Source organism: Echiichthys vipera (assembly GCF_963691815.1).
Source record: "Echiichthys vipera genome assembly, chromosome: 8".
Taxonomy (NCBI): Eukaryota; Metazoa; Chordata; class Actinopteri; order Perciformes; family Trachinidae; genus Echiichthys; species Echiichthys vipera.
Genome location: NC_139833.1, coordinates 6,666,990 through 6,691,559, shown reverse-complemented (window position 1 = coordinate 6,691,559; position 24,570 = coordinate 6,666,990).

Sequence of the window (24,570 nt, the reverse complement as noted above, 5' to 3'; positions counted from 1 at the left end):
AAGGTTGTGGCTCAGTGGTTTTATTGCAGTCAACCAACATCGCAAACAACTACTCTACCTTGACTCTTCACTTTGCAAAACTGACTGACTTGGCTCTTTTAACGGTTCTTAGTTAAGAGTAAATGTAGTAAACTAATGAGATAATTGTCTTATATTTCCAATACACCAAATTAATAATTAGTCATACCTTTTATTATTGTTTTTTGTATTTTACTTTTTTTTTCTCCTCTCTTCGCACGTACTTCGCTGTGGTGATTTTTTAAGAACGGCTCCTTAAAAATCAAACCTTTAAGGACTATTTTTACATTTAGCCACTGAAAGTCTTCCCTTAAGCTTACACATCTACAACCTGCATTCACCAAACTTTATGCAATCACCAGACATCATTTAGCTTTTAAATTCTCCTACAGAAACTAATTCAAAATCACCTTTTATTTCAGCTCCAATCCGTGATCTAACTCCAAAGTCCATTCAAATTCAGTTCATCTGTTGAATTAATAAACATTCTGCTTTGTATGGGAATCTAGCAGCCACTCCTGTTACGGCCTGTACTTTATTTTAAAAAGTAAGTAAAGTAATTTTGTTTTAAACAATTAAGACAACAGATAAATTAAACAATATTTACTTGATTTAATTCTCGCAGAGGCAGCCCACCTCTTAACGCCCACCTCTGTCCTACATGTGCGCATCTGTAATCTCAGAAGAAAACTTTTTGCTGAGCGCATTTCTTGCCTCGTTTCCCTGACATTAGTTTCTTGCACTTAGCTGTATGCCAGCCAGTCAACAGGGTGTAGGGTGGAGTCGCTTCTCAGACCGTCAGTTAGCGCTCTGTCTCAACCGTCTCTCCTGATATTACGTGGAACTAAAATGTCACGTACCCGGTGGTAAATGAGAGCTGTGTGTGTGTGTGTGTGTGTGTGTGTGTGTGTGTGTGTTGTGTGTGTGTGTGTGTGTGTGTGTGTGTGCGCGTGTGTGTGTGTGTGTGTGCGTGCGCGTGTGTGTCTGTGTGTGTGTGTGTGTGTGTAAGGTCAATGGTGATTGATGAGAATAGGCCCATCACTGTCTTTCTTTCTCACGCACACAGAACATCCTGAGCGTATATGAAGTTGTCATAATTAGCCAGAAGCTGAAAACCACTTGAAAAATGCAAATACTTATATACGTACGGTATATACACACACACACACGCACACGCACACACCACACACCACACACACACACACACACACACCACACACACCACACACACACACACACACACACACACACAAATATATATATATGAATACATGCATATATTTCTTTTCGATATTCTAACCTAATCTCACTAAAAGCATAAAAATAATCTCTACCAAACAAAGTGAAGACAGCTGCTCCAGCTGTTTCGTGTTAATGAACATGTTAAATACGGTTTCTGTTTTACAGCAGAGCAAAAACATTTGTCACCTTCCGGCCCGATATCTGCACAAAAATATTGTCTTGAAACATGAATCAGCAGAGAGAGGGTGAGATTAGAAAAACAAATGTATTTCTCTTTAAGCTGTCAAGTTTTTTTTTTAATTTCTTTAAGTGTGACTGGTTTCTAGTGAAGTCAAGTCAAATGTAAACAGATAAAATCACACAAGTCAATAAGTTTGGTTTCAAACTGTTCGATTTTTATCAAAAGGTCAACCAGTTGTCCTCACCTGCACATTTTTCATTTAAAACATGAAGAGGATAAACGAAAAACAGAGTTAATCGAATCTGGACTAGCTTCATTTGCCAGTAAAGATGGACATTTTAAGTGTGTAGAATTTAAAGTACAAGAGGGAACCGGTCGCTGTAAGCAAGAATGAACATCTAAAGTTCAGTGACGGTGCGTTCAGGGTGTTTAACTTGGTTTCACTGTCAGAGAGGTTAGATAGACGATTTCATTTTCAAGGAGGGAGGGAGCTCTCACTAACTATCTGTACCCCAACCCACTATCTAGATAAATGTGTAAAAAAAATATATATATAAAAAAAAAATACATTTGAAAATATGTTACACAGATATCAGGGTGTCTCCAAGTCCTGTAACAGTCGTAAAGTGTGTGAAATACATTATCTTAATTCAAAGCCTTGTGCAGATTACAGTTAAAAGCAGAATTTTACTGTCAAATGGAAATTTTAAAGCTCTTAAATGTGTTGTGGTTTCTCGTCCTTCCTTCTTCTTTTGCCAGATTAAACCAGTCATGTTGAATTCTGCGTCCTCTGACAGGCCAAAGCTTTTATTTCTTCCAAAGAAGAAAGTTCAAAATCGAAGGCTGAAATATCCACACTTTTAGTCCTTAGTCAGGGCCAAGCTCCCAAAAGACTGGCTCCTACATTTCCCATAATGCAACTCTGCTGGGCCTTTCATTTGACTCTTCCTGGCCTCACACTCTGTTTGTAACACAGGCTTTATGTTAATAAACAACAACAAAAAACTCCTAAATGTGGGCACTGAAGCTCAAACTCGCAGGCTCCGGAAGGTCGAGAAAGTTGCTGCTCGTAACGAACGAATTGCGGTCGTGGCCTTTTTGGCGGAGGGCGGGGTCAGTCACAGGAGGCCATCATAGACAGGCACACACACACAACACACACGCATCCTGAAACTCAAATATCTGTCAGACTGAAAGACTAAAAAATCTCTCTCTCTCTCTCTCTCTCATTCCTCCTTTCTCTCTCATCTCTCTCTCTCTCTCTCTCTCTCTCTCTCTCTCTCCTTCTCTCTCTCTCTCTCTCTCTCTCTCTCTCTCTCTCTCTCTCTCTCTCTCTCTCTCTCTCTCTCCTCTCTTCTCTCTCTCTCTCTCTCTCTCTCTCTCTCTCCTCTCTCTCTCTCTCTCTCTCTCTCTCTCTCTCTCTCTCTCTCTCTCTCTCTCTCTCTCTCTCTCTCTCTCTCTCTCTCTCTCTCTCTCTCTCTCTCTCTCTCTCTCTCTCTCTCTCTCTCTCTCTCTCTCTCTCTCTCTCTCTCTCTCTCTCGTATTGCCGTGATGTTGTCTCTCACCTCATGTAACCATCTCTTATCCTCTTCACTATTGCTCCCTCCATCTTTATCTTTCTTCTTCTTTTTCTGGGCTACTCTCTCTCTTTCTTCCTCATTTGCCACCTATATTCTCCTATTTTCCCTTTACATGTCCTCCCTTTCTTCCTCTCTTTTTCTTCTTTGCTTCTAAAAACAGAAGGAAATAAGGCTTAACATACAACAACAAAGCTGACAGGAATAAAAAAATTACTTTTTAATTTTAAAGTTCTTGACCGATGATAAAGTGATAATTGGCATTTCAATCTTGAAACGAGAAAAAAAAAAGACATTTAAACTATACTAATAACTGTAACAATTAGAAATAGGCCTTCAGTTAGAAGACAGTTGTTAAATATGCTTCTCTGTAATTATTATTAAATGAATTATCTCTCTCTCCCTTCAGGTGATCAGAAGCGTACCAGGTGGTGATCCAGGTATCGAACCGCTGCTGGAGACGCCTCTGCAGTGCTCAGCGAACACCTCAGCCACCCCGACAACTTCCTGCACATCTGCGTCATCCCGTCCCCTCCGACTGAGGCCACCCCCACCGCACCTCAACATCACCGTGACGACCGACCGGCTGACCTTGCCTGGGTAGCTATGGGAAACGTGGAAACAACTGAACTAACAGACTCTTTGAGGAGAAGACCAGAATCATATTGATAAAGACGAACAAAAGGATGCGAAGGAGGTATTTAACAAACCTCCTTTTTCCATCTTGTTTATATTTCTAATCCTCCGACCTCGACTTGCTACTCCCCCTTTCCCCCCTCAGAAAACGTGGTTACAGGACGAGAGGGTGAAAAGATCTTCTCTTCCTCCTCTGCTCCCAAAAGAAAAATCTCTTGAGGTGAAGAGGGGGTCGAACGAGCAGAGGAGCTCCTTCTTTTCCTCTCCGAACAAACAAACTCTCCGCGGGAGGAGAGGAGGTGAACCCATCCCCTGTTTTTCCATCCTGCCATACACCTTCCTCCTCGTCTAGTCCGAGATAAGACTGTCCGTCGACGGGGATTGTTTGGGATCTGGGGATGGCGGCGTTTCCAGTCCTGCTGAAGTTGCCTTAGTTACCGCGTTCATGCATTTTCATCGTCCATCCTCGTCGTCCCTGCCAAAATCGGAGTTTCCATCATGTTTTTGACTTTTTACGCAGGATTTTCGGTTCGTTAGGTGCGCGCATTAACATTTGGCTTCATTTGACAAAGTGCGCTGGGATAAGAAGAGGACGAGCTGCTTTGAAACAGGTGACTGGTGACTTTGGTTTCTCCCAGCACACTCGGTGTCTGGATGTACTAATCACCTGGGACTGTTCCTGAATAACAACTGTAACTTCAACTAACTATAGTCTAACTCCATTTATATTTTTCATTTTCCATCTTCAGAGAAATTCCAGTTTCACACTACTTACTTTCACCGTCGAAACAAACCGTAATTGTCCCGTGACGGTCCCTTGCTCCTGTCATGGGTGATGGGATTCTACAACCGTCAAACACAAACATTGGAAGTGACATGACGTTCTTTTGTTTTTAACTTATTATGTTGTTAATGTGGGATTTTCACGGGCATGTTTTCTGGCTTGAACCAGCTATTTTTTTTGTTTACGAGGCTGAAACAAAGGGGGTCATGGGAAATAAACATGTTTTCAATAGCAGGTGTTGATTTCTCTCAATCAATTCAACAAAAAGTTCAGCCGTTTTTACTGTGTGTTTGTGTCAGATTTGGCTCGAGCCTCTTTGTCTGCAGCCAAACTTAAACGAGCATCTGGTTTTGTTTCGTTTTAAGAACTCGGCTTAGATAATGAGACAGCCGGCGAGATTAGCGTCAAGTCTGCAGGCTGGTTGACATGTCCAACATGTGTTTTCATTGTCAAATTATAATTTGTGAGCAGAAACAAAACTGGAAAAAGCATTCATGGCTTTTTGAGCCGTCCAGATGGGATTACTTTGAGACTGTAATTAATCAATCATTGTTGTTGCTTTTGAGCAAAGTTTGCATCATACATCAGTATCTTGTCTTTTGTTTTTTTTACATCTGTTCATACTGAAATAAGATGACACTTGAAAGATTCAACCTGCACTGTTAATCAGAATGACTTAAATAAAAGTGAGCTGATTCCAATATTTCATCCTCAGAGAATCTACTTATTGATTGCGGAGAAAAAAACGGCACGATGGGTATTTAAAGGAACACTTCACCCTCAAAATGACCATTTGTGCATCTGATTTCTTGGGGAAAGAGTTAAAGTCGTGATACATTGAAGAAATAAGGTTTTAGAAACACCCTGTTTGTGAAGTATTAAGCATATGACTGGATTATTATTGATCTTTTTACACTCCAGGTAAATTCATCTCTCATTTGAAATATGTGTGTGTGTGACCATAATCCCGTCACCTTCACTTTCCACCAAGGTGAGGACTAAAAGGACTTTGTCTTTCAGTTCTGGTAACAATACATCACCTGAGTTTCAGTGCCACTATCAAAACAAAATGACACGTTTAACACAAACAGCTGTTTATATTATGTTACTCCATATTACAAAAGAACAGGCTGTGAAGGTGTTTCACAGGAACTGCTGCTTCAGTCCAAAGAAGTTCATGGAAAAACTGTTGACAGTAACGGATGTGGATTAACGACCGCTGTTTCTGGAGATCTTGGAAAGTGAGAAGATATTTGCTTTATTTGTAATTTAGGTGAACTGACGCGTTAAATCAGGATTTATTTGATCCAGACAACTAGACGGACACGTTTAACTGGTCTGTTGCTTCGGACATAATTAGTGCAGAGGTTTGATCGTCATCATCATCACCGTGAACACACACACACACACACACACACACACACACACACACTCACACACACACACACACACACACACAGGCCCAAAAAATAGTTTTGTCCAAGCTCGACCCGAGCCCCCAACCACGCGGCGACACTTGTCCATAGCACTTGTATATTGCATAAATATGACACTTAAATGCACTAAATGGGTTTTGTTTTTGACATTATTTCATGCAATTTAAGCAATAAAAATATAGATATTTCGAAAGCAAGGAGAGACATTTTTGTTCATTTGAATTAAGCTGTCATATTTAATCTTTTTTATATTTACTAATGTATTATCCGATTAATTGATGGACTGTATGAGTAATTACTAATTATTAACTATTACATTACACAGACTGTAAGGTCAGTGTTTAATTAAAAAACAAACAAAAAAAACACACACCAGGAACTTGCGCAAACCAAATCTGATTCAAACCTGATTTAAAGAAATGGGGCGGCAGTAGCTCAGTCCATAGGTGGACTTGGCTGGGAACCGGAGGGTCACCGGTTTTAGGCAGCCCCCTCGCTCTGACACCTCTCCATTAATTGCATGTATATAGGTCCTGTTTGTGCATGTGTGTGTATTTCGGGCCTGTGTGTGTAACATGAATAATAATAGAGTGAAAAAATTTTAATTTCCCGTTGCGGGATTAATAAAGTAATTCTTCTTCTTCTTAAATTACAGCCTGGCCCGACCCAAATGGTTTCTATGTGCACATTATATTGAATTTGCACTAAAGTATTTAAATGACACAGGAGTATACTACAAATTAAATATAGATTATTCAGTGAATTAACAGAAAACATGCTATATATATATATATATATATATATCATTGTCGAGATATGAAATGTTGTGTATGGGGATAGAAGGGTTTGGCCCTTCATTCTGCACCTGACTGCGTTCCTCCCCGGTACAGGACGGTGTGAAAGTAAATTGTTTTTTTAACGTTTGAACCGTAGACAAGACAAAGTCAGCTTCCTTCCCCTCTGGTGTCTTTTCACTTTATCCATCTCATAAAGAACATCTCTCTCTTCTGTGTTTTACTGCTGACACTCTGCCCTCCCTCTCTCTCTTCATCTCTCCTGGTTAATTATCTGTTGGCATTCCACCGCTGCTAATGAGACCACTAAACTGTGCTGTCAGACAGGCCTCGGGGTGGTGTGTTGTGTGTGTGTGTGTGTGTGTGTGTGTGTGTGTGTGTGTGTGTGTGTGTGTGTGTGTGTGTGTGTGTGTGTGTGTGTGTGTGTGTGTGTGTGTGTGTGTGTGTGTGTGTGTGTGTGTGTGTCTCGATGTGAGCAAGCCCCGTTTCACGGAATTAACTCTGCAGTGTGAGACAGTGTGGGATTTGTGTGTGTACATAATTACAGACATTATTTATAGCCCCCCCCCCCCTCCCCGCAGGTGTGTACAAATTCTCTCTCTCTCTCTCTAACACACACACACACACGTCTCGTCACACTAGCTGTCTGCTAATTCAAAGTGTGTGTGTGTGTTGTGTGAGTGATGTCACATCATGTCATCACATCAGGCTCCTCACCACTGATGCTGCCGCCAGCATGATGGGACGGCGGTTTATAGTGTTGAGTCAAGACCCCGGGCTCGGCGTGGGGGTATAGTATGTGTTTGTATGTGTGTGTTTGTGTGTTTTTATACACACTACAGATCTAGACGCAGTGATGAAGAGTCTGTCTCACTCTCTCATCTCGCTGACACACACTCTTTTACGGGATTTCCCAGAGCCGCCGTCCCGTCCTGACCCTGTACTGTACGACGCGCTGAGGAGAGAGGGGACATGCGCGGTGAGGTGTTTGGATGGAATGAGTCGAAGGTAAATTGTTCGCAGGTGATGAGGTTTCCAACTTCTCTCCCTGAGTCTCTGGATGTCTGAGTGGAAGAGTTGATTATATTGTTTGTATTTTAAAATGTGTAATTATTTCATCCGGTAAGGCCTTCTTGATTTTAAGGTTTGCAAGGAATATTTCACAAATTTGGGAACAGTCTGTGAGCGATGTACTGCAAACCACCAAGTATCTAGACATTACCTAAGGGAGTTGTATGTGAGGACGTCCCCAAAGCAATTTCAGTTTAAAGCAACTGGACTTGGTTATTTGTCTAGGAAGACATTTCACCTCTCATCCAAGAGGCTTCATCAGTTCATGTACGCATCAACATATGTGTGTATGTCTCTGTGCATGACTGTGGGGGTGGAAGGGTTGGGTTATTTTAACTTTCTTCTCCTGATTTTATTTGATGTTCGCTTTGTCTGTACATCTCTGTAAGGCACTTTGCGATACTTTTCTGAATGAAAAGCGCTGTATAAATAAAGGTTGATTTGATTTGATTTGATTTTCACCTGGCTATACCCAGTGTTTACATCCGTTGTGGCATTCATAAAAATCAGCACATACATAATTCGATTATGCCCCGTTTGCCCATGTGTAAGTTGTCAGCTCAGTAATTTTCATGGTGATATCTGAAGGTTCTTTTTTTTTTCTATTCGTGAGAAAATAATGAAAAGGTGAAAACATAAGGAATATTTGGGTCTTTTCTTAAACTTTCCCATATTGGGATTCTACAGCCTTTTTCCCTTACTCGGGACATATTGAGGATACACAATCAGTTGCTTCTGTTGCAGTTAGTTCAATGTTGACCCCTATTTTGGCTTAAAATGACTGGACTAATATTAAGTGGTGACTCAAGGTCAGCCTGCTTTGCTTCAAGTCAAGACTGCAGCGACTGTAGTAGTTGAGCTTCATGTATTGGACGTGTAGGGCTATACAGGAGCTTTGATTCATCTTCATCTTTCCATCCATCTTCAACCACTTGTCCCAGTCGTGGTCGCAGGGGGGGCTGGAGCCGATCCCAGCTGACATCGGGCGTGAGGCGGGTACCCCCCTGGACAGGACGCCAGTCTATCGACGGGCACATAGAGACGGGAGAGAGACAGGCAACCATTCACACCTACGGGCAATTTTAGAGAAATCAATTAACCTACCACCTGCACGTCTTTGGACTGTGGGAGGAAACCGGAGAACCGGAGAAAACCCAGGCAGACCACGGGGAGAACATGCAAACTTTACACAGAAGAGCCCCAGCCGGGATTCATACCAGAACCCTCTCACTCTCACTGTGAGGGGACAGTGCTAATCACCACATCACCGTGTCGCCCACCAGAGCTTTGATAAGTGACTTTATTCTGGAGCACTTGAGTGTAATAATCTGCAAATACTCTTCTTCACACTCTTTCTAATTACAGTAGAAAGAGTGGGTTTAAACAGACGCTCACGCTCGTCTTGTGCGTCGGTATCAAACGCTCAGGGCTGTGACACATTTATTTAGCACCAGGCTGTGGCTGCACGGACAGTAGTTGATATCAGGGAGGAATTCAATAAAAAAAACTTTTTCTTTAATGTATCAGTTTAGGCTTAAACAACAGAGGGGACAGTTGTTTGTAATTTGTGTCAGAATGTAATAGTTAGTATAAGGAAGGTTTTCTTCATCAACAGTTTTGTTCGCGTCTCCATAGCAACTGTTAAACACTCTTGTTTGTTTCCAATAATAGAAAAAAAAAATTACCGGACACAGCTGATTTCCAGCTGATTTCTAGCAGATTCCGCGAAACCATTCTTCCTCTTACACACACACACGCGCACACACACTCACACACCCACACACTTTTACCATCGGCTCAGACCGCAAAATATGCCCTCCAACTCCATTCAAGCCCCTACTGTCCTGCCTGATTCCGTGAAACCACAGTCTCACACACACACACACACACACACACACACACACACACACACACACACACACACACACACACACACACACACACACACACACACACACACACACACACACACACACACACACACACACACACACACACACACACACACACACACACACACACACACACACACACACACACACACACACACACACACACACACACGCCTAAAGCGTCTCAGGGGGGCCGCAGCGCTCTGCTGTGTATCAGAGCAGCAGAGCAGAGATCAAGAAGATCAACAGATGAGAGTGGTTAGTGATGAAGAGGAAGTCATGAGTGAGTTCCCCCTCTGAAGCCAAACACACACACACACACACACACACACACACACACGCACAGGCACACACAGATAACACAACGCAGACTGGGACAGGGGGGAACATGTGCAACAAGAGAAAATGACAACATACTGTAAGTGTGTGTTCCTGCAGTTAAAACATCTTAAACGGCAGTGTGATGATAACACAAACTGCAGGAGAGAGAGAGAGAGAGAGAGAGAGAGAGAGAGAGAGGGAGAGAGGAGAGAGAGAGAGAGAGAGAGGAGAGAGAGGAGAGAGAGAGAGAGAGAGAGAGAGAGAGAGAGAGAGAGAGAGAGAGCGATCCAAAGATAAAAAAACAAAACAAGTGGACGAACAGAGAGAATGATCCAGCACAAGTTACTGGTAATGACACTATGACATCTGTATCGAAACATGCTTGTTTCCATGTCATATCACAGGCCTCCGGGCTGTTTTTAGGCCTTCCAGACACTTTGCTTCACATTTAGCACCCTTAAATGTATCTTTAAAGTTTCTCTAAAGTAGTAGTGAAACTGCTTTTGTGTTCAGTTCTTGGAAAGCCTTCAAAGATGTGTTTTAAAAAGGTAGTTTTGTGAAACGGGCCCACGCGCCGTACACAAACACAAACCTCAGAACTACCTCGGGGCTAAAATGAAACATCATCACATTCATTCGACACCAGATGTTCACACATCAACTTTGTATCAGTCACTGTTGGAGGCTGTTGCTATGGAAACGAAAACCTAAAGTTTGGGGAGTATAAAGTCAAAACGTTTTCCTTTTATTCTCTAAATTTCAGGTTTTAAATTTGAGTGACACGTAGGTTTGGTATTAAAATATTAGATATTAAAATGACTGACTCCTGTTTAATGCCCCAGTGGAAGATCAGCTGTTCCGTCAGTCTGTCCCTTCACGCAGAGCAACATTCAGTCAAAACCTGTTTCAAGTTTATTTCCCAAAGTCACTGTTGCCGACCTTCTGCAGTCGATGGCTGTTTCCTCTTCAGCTCTGAAGTCCACCGTAACACAGATAATGAGAATAATTAAACCTGCTTCATGCTGTGGCTTCTAGCCTTTCACTTTTATCACAGCGTAAACTAAAATTCATCCGTTTTCATTTATTAATTATTTCATACAGAGTCTGTGCATGTCACTGCCCTCTGTGGGCTGTGCTCTCATTCTCACCCACTGAGAGGAAACGACATTTGGTGCAGACCTTTAGAGTCCTAAGGCTCGTAGCAATGCATGAATCTTCCCTGACGCCATCCGACTCTGATACAATCGAATCGAGTACGTAATTAATATTTTTTTCCTTGTTGATGTATAATTTTACACACCAGCAACACATCCACTTAACTCACAGATGAACATGCATCACACTGTGCCAGAAATGAATTGTGACCCTAGGAGGATACTGAGAGAGGGCAAGTCATGAGGGTTGGCAAGTATGAGTCTGGGTCCGCTAACAAAAGCTGGAGATACCCAGTTTTGCATATTACAAAAGTGTCTATATGAAATTAATTCGTTCATTCATCTTCAACCACTTGTCCCTAAGGGAGTCGCAGGCGTGAGGAGGGGTACACCCTGGAAGGGCGCCAGTCTATCGAACAGAGACAGACAACCACTCACACCTACGGGCAATTTAGAGTCATCAATTAACACGTGCACGTGGACTGTGGGAGGAAGCTGGAGAACCCGGAGAAAACCCACGCAGACACGGGGAGAACATGCAAACTCCACACAGAAGGGACCCAGCAGGCATTCGGACCAGGAACCCGCTTGCTGTGAGGTGACAGTGCTAACCACCACACCACCGTGCCGCCCCTGTCTATATGAAATTAAGAATTCAAATTCTAATGCAGAAGGGGGGTTAAAACTTAACCACTTAGTAATTAGATTTCAGTGAGGAGCGAGTTCCTCTTTTCCTCTAATAAAACAAGTTGACAATCAGCAACTTCTTTGTCTCTGTTACTGGCAGTGTGACACACTCACAACCCCCCCCCCCCACACACACACACACACACACGCTACCCCTGTGGTCCTCTCTCTCTCTCTTCTCTCTCAGAGGACGGAGGATGGACGTCCATTTTTAAACGAGGGAGACGTTCTTTGAAGTTTGTAATGATTCAAAGTTCTCTATGTTTCTCACCAAACACACTCATGTGATGCATTAAATGTCTGTTGTCTTTTATCTCCTGCTTCTTTCTTTAACCCTCTTAATTTTCTTGTAAAAACAAAAGTCCAAAGTAATCCCTCCCCCACTCTCTCTTTGTCTTCTTCTCTCTCCTCTTCACTTTCTTCTTCTTCTGTCTCTCAAAGAAAAATGTCCCTTTTGCAATGTAACCCCTAAACCACCCAACTTCCCCTCCATCCACACACACACACACACACACACACACACACACACACACACACACACACACACACACACACACACACACACACACACACACACACACACACACACACACACACACACACACACACACACACACACACACACACACACACACACACACACACACACACACACACACACACACACACACACACACACACACAGAGCACTCAGCACAAATGGCCTGTCCTCATCCACTGTTCGTACATACGTATAACTATGAAAAGTAATGCACGGTAATTCGTACCATATAGGGACATACATCGACCTCCTCGACCCTCCTCCCGGTCGGGGTGGTGGATGAGTCATAACACAGGACTTTCACCCGGGGGACCGTGCGCTCATGTCGTGGAAATACCAAGACAAACCACAGCCTTTTTTCTAATATTGGCAGAGTCCCTTTGGTGCCTAATCTGAACCGTCACGTTCTGTTGCCTAGACTTTGGTCACTGTCACCTACCGTGATAAATAAAAGCTTTGGGAAGTGCTCATCGTTTGTCAAATATGTTTTTTTCCAATTGCTAACAAGCACCAGTCAGTTCTTATTGGCCCAAACAGTTGATGTCCCCTCTACTCACTCAAACCACCAAAACACTTCATTCATGTCTCAAAATCAACTCGTTGGACAAAAACACTGACAACAAATGTGTTGTCATTCATACTGGACTTCACTCTCTTGTCTTTACATGCCCCCCCTACCCCCCCTCCCCACACACACACACACACACACACACACACACACACACACACACACACACACACACACATCACATCTGAACTCGGACTCGAACTGCTATTTGCACTTCACTGCACTACCTCACCTTAATAAACAATACCGCTCTACCTCAATTCAACAAATGTCATTGCATTGTAACTGTCTATTTATTATTATTATCTTATTCTGATTCATACCACTGTCATTTTCACTTGTCACTTTACATTTTTTACTCTTTGTATATTTTTATTATTTTTATTATGTTGTATATATAAAATTGTTAATTCTTTAGTCTATTTTTATTTTTAATTATTAATATGCCGTTTGCACTGGGTCTGAGAGGACTGTAATTTCATTTTTTGCATTTTGTATGTCATGCATATTGCAATTTTTGACAATAAAAAACTGACTGACTTGACTTGTCTTTACTTGGCCATAAGTTCTTATTTTTCAGATCAGCTGTGTTTAGAGTGATTATTATTAATTTTATTGTGTTGATTCCGATAAGATTTTCTATATATTTCAATATGGTTACTGCATAAATTCATGAAACGTGCCATTGTTTTATGTAAACCGTTTTGAAATCAGTGTGTGTGCATTTGAAGAAAAATTGGATTACAGTTTATTTTGATCGCTTTGACCTGGTTGAAGAAATTGGTGACCTCTCAGTCTTCATCATCCCTCTCTCAACAGATCAAAAGACACCTCTTGCAAATGAGTTAACCCATTGTCATTGTTTTGACACACTTTCCACTGCACCCTTTTGCAAATCAGTTAACGCAGATGTCATTCAAGCAGTCCAAACTCCATTGCTTTAGCTGTGGTAACCAAACAGAACATATATGTTCCCATCTCTTAGACACTTCTTGACCAGTATGAAATCACTGAAGCACCTGTTTGACACTGTCTCACACAACTTTTCAATTTGCAATCAGTCTGCAGGCTTAAAAGGTACCATGTTGTGTGTTGTAACTTGCAAGCATGGATGGTCTAAGGCAGATGAGAGTGAGAGGAAGAGGGCTCAGGGGAAGAGGAGTCCGAGGAAGAGGGCTCAGGGGAAGAGGAGTCAGAGGAAGAGGAGTCCATGTGCGAGGTGGAGGTGGAGGTGTAGCTGGAAGGGCTCAAGTTACTGATGAAATTCGGGCAACTTTGATTGATCATGTGGTAAATCATGGTCTTTCATTTAGAGAGGCTGGACAAAGAGTCCAACCTGTTCTCAATAGAAACACGGTTTCATCCATTGTCAGAACTTTTTGACGGGAGAACAGGTAATGTCGCTTATACAGTATATACAGATATATCCGTAGTGATATACAGTATTCAATGTCATTTTTTCCACATGTCATGTATTGTTTATAGAATCGAAAGGCTACCGGTCGGTGGTGGTAGACGAAGACTTCTGAATGCTGAGCAGGAGGCAGCCATTGTGAACATGGTTCTGGCAAATAACGCCATTAGGCTGCGGGAAATCAGGGAAGCAGTGATTGCAGATCAGGGGGTATTTAGAAATATAGATACTTTGAGTGAGACCACAATAACCCGTGTGCTTGGAAGGAACAATATGGCAATGAAACAGCTCTACACAGTTCCCTTCCAGAGGAACTCAGATGCTGCGAAGGAGGCCAGATGCCAATATGTGGAGGTAAGGACACGTTACAGTACTAGGTATACTCTCATGCCTTGGCATATCATGCAGTTACAGTAAACTGGAGTTACTTTTACTGTATGTAATTGTAATTTTTCTTTTTTTTCTTTAGCGTATCATGGAGCTTGAAGCTGAGGGGGCACATCATGTTTTCATCTATGTGGATGAAGCCGGCTTCAACCTCTGTAAAGTGAGGCGACGTGGGAGGAACCTCATTGGGCATAGGGCCACTATTACAGTTCCAGGGCAGAGGGGCGCACACATTGCTATGTGTGCTGCTATTTCTAATGATGGTGTCCTCTGCCTTGTTCCAACTATTGGCCCCTGCAATCGTGAGCGCCTCATTGCATTTTTGAACACCCTGCATGACAGGCTCATCCCTCCTCAGGAGAGAGGGCTGTTGAGGCCTGGCATGCCTCTGTTTGTAATAATCTGGGAGAATGTGGCCTTCCACCACTCTCGTATGGTGAATGAGTGGTTTGCAGGGCACCCGAGGACGATGACACAATTCCTTCCTCCATACTCTCCATTTTTAAACCCTATAGAGGAATTCTTCAGTGCATGGAGATGGAAGGTTTACGATCATCGCTCCTATGACCAGATGCCCTTGATCGATGCAATGACCGCTGCTGCCCAAGATATCGATGCAGAGGCATGCCAAGGCTGGATCAGGCATGCAAGAAGATTCTTCCCGAGGTGCATCGCGAGAGAAAACATTGAGTGCGATGTAGATGAGGCCATGTGGCCCATTCGTCAAGAGAGAATTGACCAGAAGAGATTTTTTTTTTAATTGTACAGAATTTTTATTTTTATTTTCCTTATGTCTTACACAGTCATGGATTTTCATACTCTATATGTGGTTTCTGTTGGAATATTTCATTTCTTAGCCACAATCTCAAAAAAAAAAGAATGAATACTGCATTCAATAAAATTTGAAAAGTCCTTGTATGTGATTCTGGATCTATGTTTTGTAAGAAAGCAAATTGGCACTGATATGTAAGCTGCTGACCAGTAATGCAGCACTGATTCACATTGAGAGCTGAATGTTGTATTTTGATGCCCCTTGTCTAATGACTGATTGGAAGGGCTTATGCACTTGTGTGCAAGTTGTGATTTTTAAGGGCAAAATTTGCTTTTGGTCCATGTTTTAAATGTTTTGGCGGAGATAGAGCCTTTTGCAGGCAAAATAAGTCATTTTGACTATTGGTGCCACTGTTTAGGCCTTTGTGTTAACAGTTCTGAAAAATGTGGGTTTTGAGTCGACCACTGCGTCAAAGCAATAAAAAAAAACTGTAAGAGAAATGTGGTCACTTAATGTATTTGGTGTGAACTGATTCACAGTTTCAAGTGGCTTCAGTTCTGACCAGCGTGTGTTAGAAATAAAAAAAAAAAAGAAGTTTAAGGCCCAACGCAAGACTCACATATTTTCTCAGGCCTTTGAGTGTCCCTTAAGGACTCACTTTTTCGTGTTTTATATTTCCCATCTGTTCCATTATTTATTTACTTGTGCATGGGATGGTGTGTAGTGTTATCTCAGCTGCTTTTGGTTATGTTGTTTTATTATGTTATCTGATTGCACAGCTCTTGTCAACTCCGGTTATTTTTTAAATGTGCTTTATAAATAAACTTGATTTGATTTAATAGATCGTGACATTTCTAAAAAGCTGCCATAGGAACTGTCGTGCGGAGGTTTTTGTAACACAATAGAAACCTGTTGATGTTTTGACCCGTGTATGAAAGTCCCACCTGTCATTCCAAAAACATCTAAAACATGGTGCCAAAGCATACACTATACATGAACAGCTCTTTCCATCAGATGTTGAAGGGATTGACTCCCGTTCAGCCACAGGAGGTCCAACACTGATGAAGGGTGATCAGGTCTGGGCCCGTTCATCCCAAAGGTGTTGGATGGGGTTGAGGTGTCCACACCAAACTGGGAAAACCATTTGTTCATGGAGCTTGCTTGGTGCTTAGGTCCATTTCCATTAGGCTCAAATACTCGGAATGAGGTGGGTCTATCTCGCCCAAACGCCCCTAATTTGCATGTGAGTCGCTCAAGCGGCCGTTTGTTGGCCCCGAGAGAAGCCTGATGCTGATTGGATGGAACTCTCAGCGGGATGTGATGTGTGGTAGTACAGCAGAGTAGACACTTTGATCCAGTGGTGTAGCAGAACGCAGCGCAGAAGATGATCTGTGCACGCACATGTTTGCACGGGCTCGTTAAAATGAGTACTGCAGCGGCCGGGTTGGATTCGGACCTGTGGCCCTTTGCTGCATGCTCCCTCCCATTTACACACACACACACACACACACACACACACACCGTACTGCAGGCGGGTTGACAGCCTGTCAACACACTTTTACAGCGCCCAGAATTTTTTAAGTTGGATCGTTTTCTTTCAAGTAACTTGTACATAAGTTGACGTGAATCATACAGGCCACCTTAAATCAAACTGAAACTATTCTGTATTTCTCACTTGGAGGATGAGCGGCGCACCGCTGTATGACTGATCAGCTGATCACAGGCGATCAAAACCCATTCTGAATGATACGTCACATGCGGAGTCGGCCATTTGAGAAGATGTGGCTTGAAACTTTCCGAGCGGACATATTTTACCCCAATGGAAACGTACCAATTGTTGAAACTGGAAAGGGAGAAACACAAACTGTTGACCCAAAGCTGGAAGAACACTAAAATACTTCTGTGTGCTGAGACGTTGGTCCAAAGAAACCTCAGTGTAATCAGGTCGGTCACAACAACTAAACTACAGAAACGCTCTCTCTTCTTCCTGGAGGTGCTCTGTCATTTCCTGTCATCCTCTCTCTCTCACACACACACACACACACACACACACACACACACACACACACACACACACACACACACACACACACACACACACACACACACACACACACACACACACACACACACACACACACACACACACACACACACACACACACACACACACACACACACACACACACACACACACACACACACACACACACACACACGACCAACCTGTTATTAACCCTGCCACCCTGTAATAGGCAGGTGCTGAAGAGAGCGAGACAGATGCACAGATAGAGAGAATGACAGGAGGATATAGATGATGGGGGCTTGCGAGCTTGAACACTTTGATCTCTCACACACACACAGACACACACACACACACACACTTAAACTTGATGTCCTGATCCTAAGGCTATGGCAAAAAGGGACACTTATTAATAATAGCGTGTGTGTGTGTAGCTGTGCAGCTCCTGACTGTAGCTGGTATTTGTCACAAACTACAGCCGTGTTCAGACTTTAGCATTAGCATTTGTTTAGCATTTCCTCGGCCCCACAGATCCACTTCACATTGAAACGTAAAAATACTTTTTTTACAGAGAATTTTAAACATTCACAACATGAAGAGCAATAATTAATCAACAGGTCTTTCACAGTGGCGGTCTACGGGTGAAATGTTTTTGTTGCATTTAACACCAATTTCCAGAGTTTGGAAGTCGTTCTTTCCACTTTAGTGTGTTCATGAGCTTTAAGTTAAACTCTACCAAGAGGGTGTGTTTTATTTTATTGCTCAGAGTGACACAAAACCTTTATAGCTGTTTCCAGTTTATTTCCGGCATTAAGCTTTATATCTGTAATTTTGTTCAAGAATTTTGCACCTGAAGGCCTCCAAATGATTTCTTTACCTGCATTGTTTTTAGGGTAAATGCTAACAAATAACCTTTCTAACGAATCAGCGTCTCTCTCTACATGGACAGCATGGCAGTTGCATCCTAACGCCATGTTACAAATCCCATGTGGGCCAAAACAATTGATATGCAATAAGTGAATTTATGCAGCATCAGATACAGCTTGCTGTGAACTATCTGATAGGATGTGATGGGACCTTAAAACCGAGCATTTAATGCCTATTTAAAAGCATACAAAACACACGAGATATGATGGTAAAACAACCAAAACAACGACATCCTACAGAAGAATGTAGAGAAACAATTGTGACGAATCAAAATGAAGTTTTCATTTAAAATGAGTTTTATATTTAATGACATGATTTACAGAAAGTGTTTCTGTGTTTTTTCCCTTCACATTATAAAGACAGGAGCTTGTTGTTTTCAGTCTCTGTCTGTCCCCAACAGGTGGTTGCACTCAAGCACGGTGACTCAACCACCCTTCATTTGTTGTGCAGAAGCACAAATATTTCAAAGTACATTTTAATGCTGCGTGAAGCACTATTATCACTAATGAGATTATATTCTCTTCCTGGGATGATGTAATGCCCACTCTCAAGGAAACAAAGAGAGAAGACAGGACTTTATTTGACGATTTAATTCATAATGTGCAATACTTTTGTTTTTCTCTGTTCCTTAGTGTACATTTGTAAATTTAAAATACTTAAACAGTGTTTATATATTGTTCCTTATATTTTTATATCTCCCTGTGCTCCCTGTTCTATATTTTTTCTACAATTTATTGTTTCTTATTGATGCTTCCTCTATGTGTGCTATCCACTTTGCTGCTGTGAATACGAAATTTCCCCTCAGTGGAACTAATAAAGGCATATCTTATCTTTTCTTAAGAGAACAAAATGCAAATCAAACTGCACACTAAAGGTCAAAACATGAGCTGAGAGTTGATGCTGTGAGGTTGATTTAACTTCAGCAAACAAAATCCAGAGGGAGAGAAGCTGCTGGCTCAAATACTCTCAGACCAGGTGAACTGGATCTCATTAACGAGCTGACTCTGACTGACAGCCTGCAGGGAGAGGCTGTCCCTGAGGGTTGAAACAATGATCAAGCTGGTAAATGTTCATAGTAGCACCATACTGTATGTACGGTGAGCTCTATAGGAACATTGTCGTCACAGAGAGAGAGATTTATAAGAACCCTGGTTGCAAAACGTTTAAAACGTGTGCAGCTAATGTCTGAGACTCTTAGTGACAGTTAATAAATTAACAAAACAACATTAAAATGATGATTTTGAGGCTGTTAAACATCCCCACCCAACCCTGTCTCCAAAATTATTATGTTACCATACAACTAAACGGCATTATCTATTATGTTTTGAGGGTTGGTCACATAACATCCTCATACCAGCAACTGGTCAACGTATCCTCATCAACAGGTTCTTTGGTTTTGGTACGAAAAGCTCTGCACAAAAACAGCAAACGAAGTGAAACCTGCCCACCTAGGTTAAAGTCCTGTGATTTGGCCCCCTTAAGCAGAGATTCACTGTATTATACTACATCTCCTGCTGTTTATATGTGGACTACACTCAAAGTAAATATGTGGAATACACACAAATTACTGTGCATTACTTGTTACTGTACGAAAAATGCATGACAACAGCCTGAGCTGGTGCACATGTTTTAAACATACTGTATGGTTAACGTTGTGAATTCAAACAAAACTTCTTGGTTAGGCTCAGGAAAAGATAGCCTCGTGTGACCATCCTGATCTTGCAAGCTCCATAGTATTTTACTCGCAGATCAGTCTGGTAACCTGCGGCGACCAAACCAATCAGCGTTGGTTTGTAGGCTAGTTTAAGTGTGAAGAAACGAGAAGCGACTGTTCAGTGTAAACAACATGGCAGCTTCCGCGGATGAGATGAACGCAGCTATCGAGTGCTTTTTCTCTTGGATCCTTCTGTTGGAATATGGACCGGGCACCTGAAATTGTGCCTTTTATCTGTAAATTTGCATTGGTTATGCGTTGATCTGATCGGTTAATTTGGTCCGTATGTTGGTGAAAGTCAGATGGTTTATCCAATCAGCACCCAGTATTTTCGCCCCTTCCCAAAAGAGCTCCAATCAAGAGTTCCCAGATGGATTTGCTGAGCAAATGAGAATCATGCGAATCAATAAATCTGGCAGAGTCAGGTTAAGGAAACGATGGTTTTGGTTGAAATAAGTTTGATATGTTGCTAAAGTTATGCAGATAAGTTGAATATGTTACATAAAAGTTAACTTAAGTACATAAGTTAAAATATGTCAACATTTGTATTTGTGACACGTCCAAAACAAACAGTAATCCAGGAGAAAATATGTTTCCCTCGAAACATAATTGAGATCGCAGTTCAATTGTATGGGAATGTCATTTTTAGGACATGGCTGTCACACGCCATAGCAGACACAGACACACACTCACTCCAACGTGTTCCAGTAACCATATAAAACACTTCCTCGGTGACCGGGCCAACATGGCGCGCACACAGCGGCCAGCAGCATTAGTGATGTGTAAGACATGTGGACGGTCTGCAGGAAGAGACTCCGGCTGCTGCGGTCTGAAGATGAAGAGGAAGAAGAAGGAGGCTCCACATGTGTGAAGACACGGGAGGGGGGCGCTAAGATGGATGCTTTCTGCTGAGTCACCTCAGTCATGCTCCATATGTTTGACTGTGTGTGTGTGTGTGTGTGTGAGCCAGATTAATAAGGAAGCGTGTGCACGTTTGAAGGGCAGACAAGTAAGAAAAACATGAAGGCAAACTGCAGTGAATAACAACACCAACGTATCTGCTTCCGCTCACAGTGGTTTCATTTCTTCTTTGATTTTAATAAACTAAGAAATTACAAAGAAATCACTGTAATTTAGTTAAGGTAAGAACCCAAGGAGAGGATCTGATATGCACTGCCTTTGTCAAGGTTGAAAGAAATAAAGAATTTGCTGTCTTGAATTGGACTACAGAGCTTCCGTAGTGATGTTTGATATTCCCCGTCGGTCATTGTGGAGAAAGAATAGATATCTTTATCGCTGCGCAATATTCGTGTTCTGTGTGAAAGTTCAACGATAAGAATGATCAGTATTAATATGATTATTAAAGACAAAAGCTATACACACCGTATATGTCTGGGCTCAGATTCTCCTTCAGAGAGAACACGGACTGTCTGGTAGTTTCCTTTTTTTGTTTGCATCGTCATCTGTTGAAATGAGATGACACAGCGCAGGAGTGTGTGTGTATATGGAATTGTTTCATTTTTCGTTTGTGTGGGTGTGTGCTTTAGTGTGTCTGTGTGTAGCTTATGGACCATTATACACACTCACATCTCATTATTAACGACACTTTAACGTCAGTTTGGAGACCTAATTTACTTGTTGGGGCCACAGACTTAAGAAATGTGAGATGTCGTTTGTAACGCTAGATTTGGTTTCTCAAAAAACGCAGAAATGTCAGATAGGTCGGACCACCGTGTTTAGCTAGATATCTTAAACTTAAAAATGAACAGAAATCAACAAGTTTGTCAAATATACATATATCCACAATTCAAAACAGCTGCCAGTTGATTTGGTCTGTTCAGAAATACAACCCCAATGCACATGGAGTTGGGACGTTGTGTAACATGTAAATAAAAACAGAATACAATGATTTGAACTTGTATTCAACTGAATACACTGCAAAGACAAGATATTTTATGTCCACACTGATAACTTTATTTATTTTTTTGCTTGCAACACGCTCCAAAAAATCTGGGACAGGGGCATGTTTACCACTGTGTTACATCACCTTTCCTTTTAACAACACTCAGTAAGTCTTTGGGAACTGAGGACACTAATTGTTGAAGCTTTGTAGGTGGAATTCATTCCCACTCAGCGTTTACATGCACATCAGTAACCAGAAAAGGACCTTACCCCGGTTAAGGGAATAATCAGGTTAATGATGATCCATATTATATTAAATGACGGAGTAACTCTTCCTCCAGTACAGTAGGTGGCGCTCTGCCAACGTACAGCCGGACTGAATACGGCTTTTTTTCCGGTTCCCCTTTGTCAAAATCACAAACGGCCGACTTTTGGACAGAATTACGACCGAAACAGGTCTTCTTGGTAGTGATGTTACTTGCCGTTGCAATGTCATCCTTTGGTTTAAAGGTTACGCTCTGTTATTGTTTTTTCACGTTGTTTTCGACGCCGTTGCTTCCTGTTTTATTTTATTTCTGGGTCAAAAGCCATCGCTGTGGAGTGGGGAGCATGCACAGACGAGAAAACCGATAGTAAACGGAGAACCCTGTTTACATGCGCGAATAATCAGGGATTTGAGTGCTCTAGGTCTGTTAACCGGGGTATGAGAACTCTGATCCTGGGTACGGTGTTTGCATGGTGTTTGAGAAACCTGGGTATGCCCTTAACGCAATTATAATCGGGTTATTAAACTGCATGTTAACACACTATTGCTTGATGAACAATTTCAGATGCTCAGAGGTCCTCACAAAGCTGCTAGCAAGGCTGTAGACTCTTGATTTTCTTTCTTGATGTAAATGATGACAAAATTTATTGTGATGACATTAAGACCTTTACCGTTACCGTGACATTATCTCATTTCACTTTAACAATACTGTAACCTCAAGAGGTTTATCACTGAACCTCTGTGTAACCTCAGATATAATTCAGTTTCTTAGAGAGATCACAGAGGGAACATTATGAGATGTTCAATAAGCACATAGTAAATATGAGTGCAATGTTATAGCGTGTTAGCATGCTAATATTTACTGATGTTAATGTCATTAGTTTTGCAGGTTGTTAAACATTAAAAATACTGGACATTTTTAACGTTTGACCTGATGATGGCGCTAAATGAAAGTTAGAGGATCAACTAAGTTACAACAACACATGTGGCATACATCTTGTTACAGCATGTTCTGGAAGGAGACAAAGGAATTATATCCAACATCTTTATGTCTTCAGTATAGAGACAAAGAGGAAACTGAGGAAGCAAAGCTCTTATTGGTCACAAGATTTATGGGGGATGTGTGGATCCCAATTGTCTCTTCATGCTCGCATTTGTTTAGAATATTTCTGAGTAGTCGATGTAATGCGGACATGTTGATGTTTGTATATGTACATATTGGACAGCCTGTGTCCACTCTGAAGCCAATCGAAATCTACCCACCGAACACACAGAGAAAAAGGTTGGGATTTCCGGTCACAGAGTTTTGGGAGGGAAAAGTGAGTTTCGGGGAAGTGGGATGAACACAGAGTGAGGTGACGAGTCTGAGTCATCCGTCCTGACCAGTGACCCTCCTCTGCTGGGGTCTGAGCAACGTGATGACGTGTGTGTTTACGGTAAAACAGCCGTCGCCGACGCAGCTCGGTTTCCGAAAACGTCTTCAGTGGCGTCACCCTGGAACGCAGCTTGGAAGAGATGTCGAGTATGTTTGGTGTGTGTTTTTATTTGTTTGTGTGGGTGTTGAAGGGTTTGTTTGGTTCGTGCTTTCGTTATGATAGAATCTAATCGCAACATCTCGGGGGTAAACTGACACAAGATCTCCCGAGAGACAAATGAATGAATCACTGAATCGAGACATGAAAGAAGACGAATGTCTAATGTGTGATTGTGTGTGTGTTTGGAAGTACACATGCTTCCATTTGTAATTGTACAGTAAGTCCGTGTGCGTTTCCTGGTTGCTGTGTTTAGACGTTCCTTAATTGTGCATGTGTGTGTGTGTGTGGGCGTGGGTGTGCGTGCATAAATCACGAGCATATTCTCTGAAACGACGCCAGCAGTGCTGTCGCTGTTTAGTGTCGACTCTCTACTGCAGTCTGAAGCTGCATCCTGATGAGAGAATTTCAAAAGCCTCTTTCGAGGGGAAGTTTCAGTCGGACGGTGGCACTAGATGACAGGTCAGGGGTTACAGATATTATCAGGATTCAACCATGAATGTGCACAATTTAGTCCATCTTATAAATATGTCATTTTAATTATTCAAAATAACCTACAGGAAGAAATGACAAATGAGCTTAATTTGCTAGTTAGCTTACTCTTGGTTGATACAGGAAGGTTTGTGTTAAGTGTTAAATAATAATAATATCACAACATTAGCTGCAAATAAAAAGAGCCCTTAAAGTGAACTTACGGCACAAAATCATCCCAGGGTCTTTTTTGGCAGATAC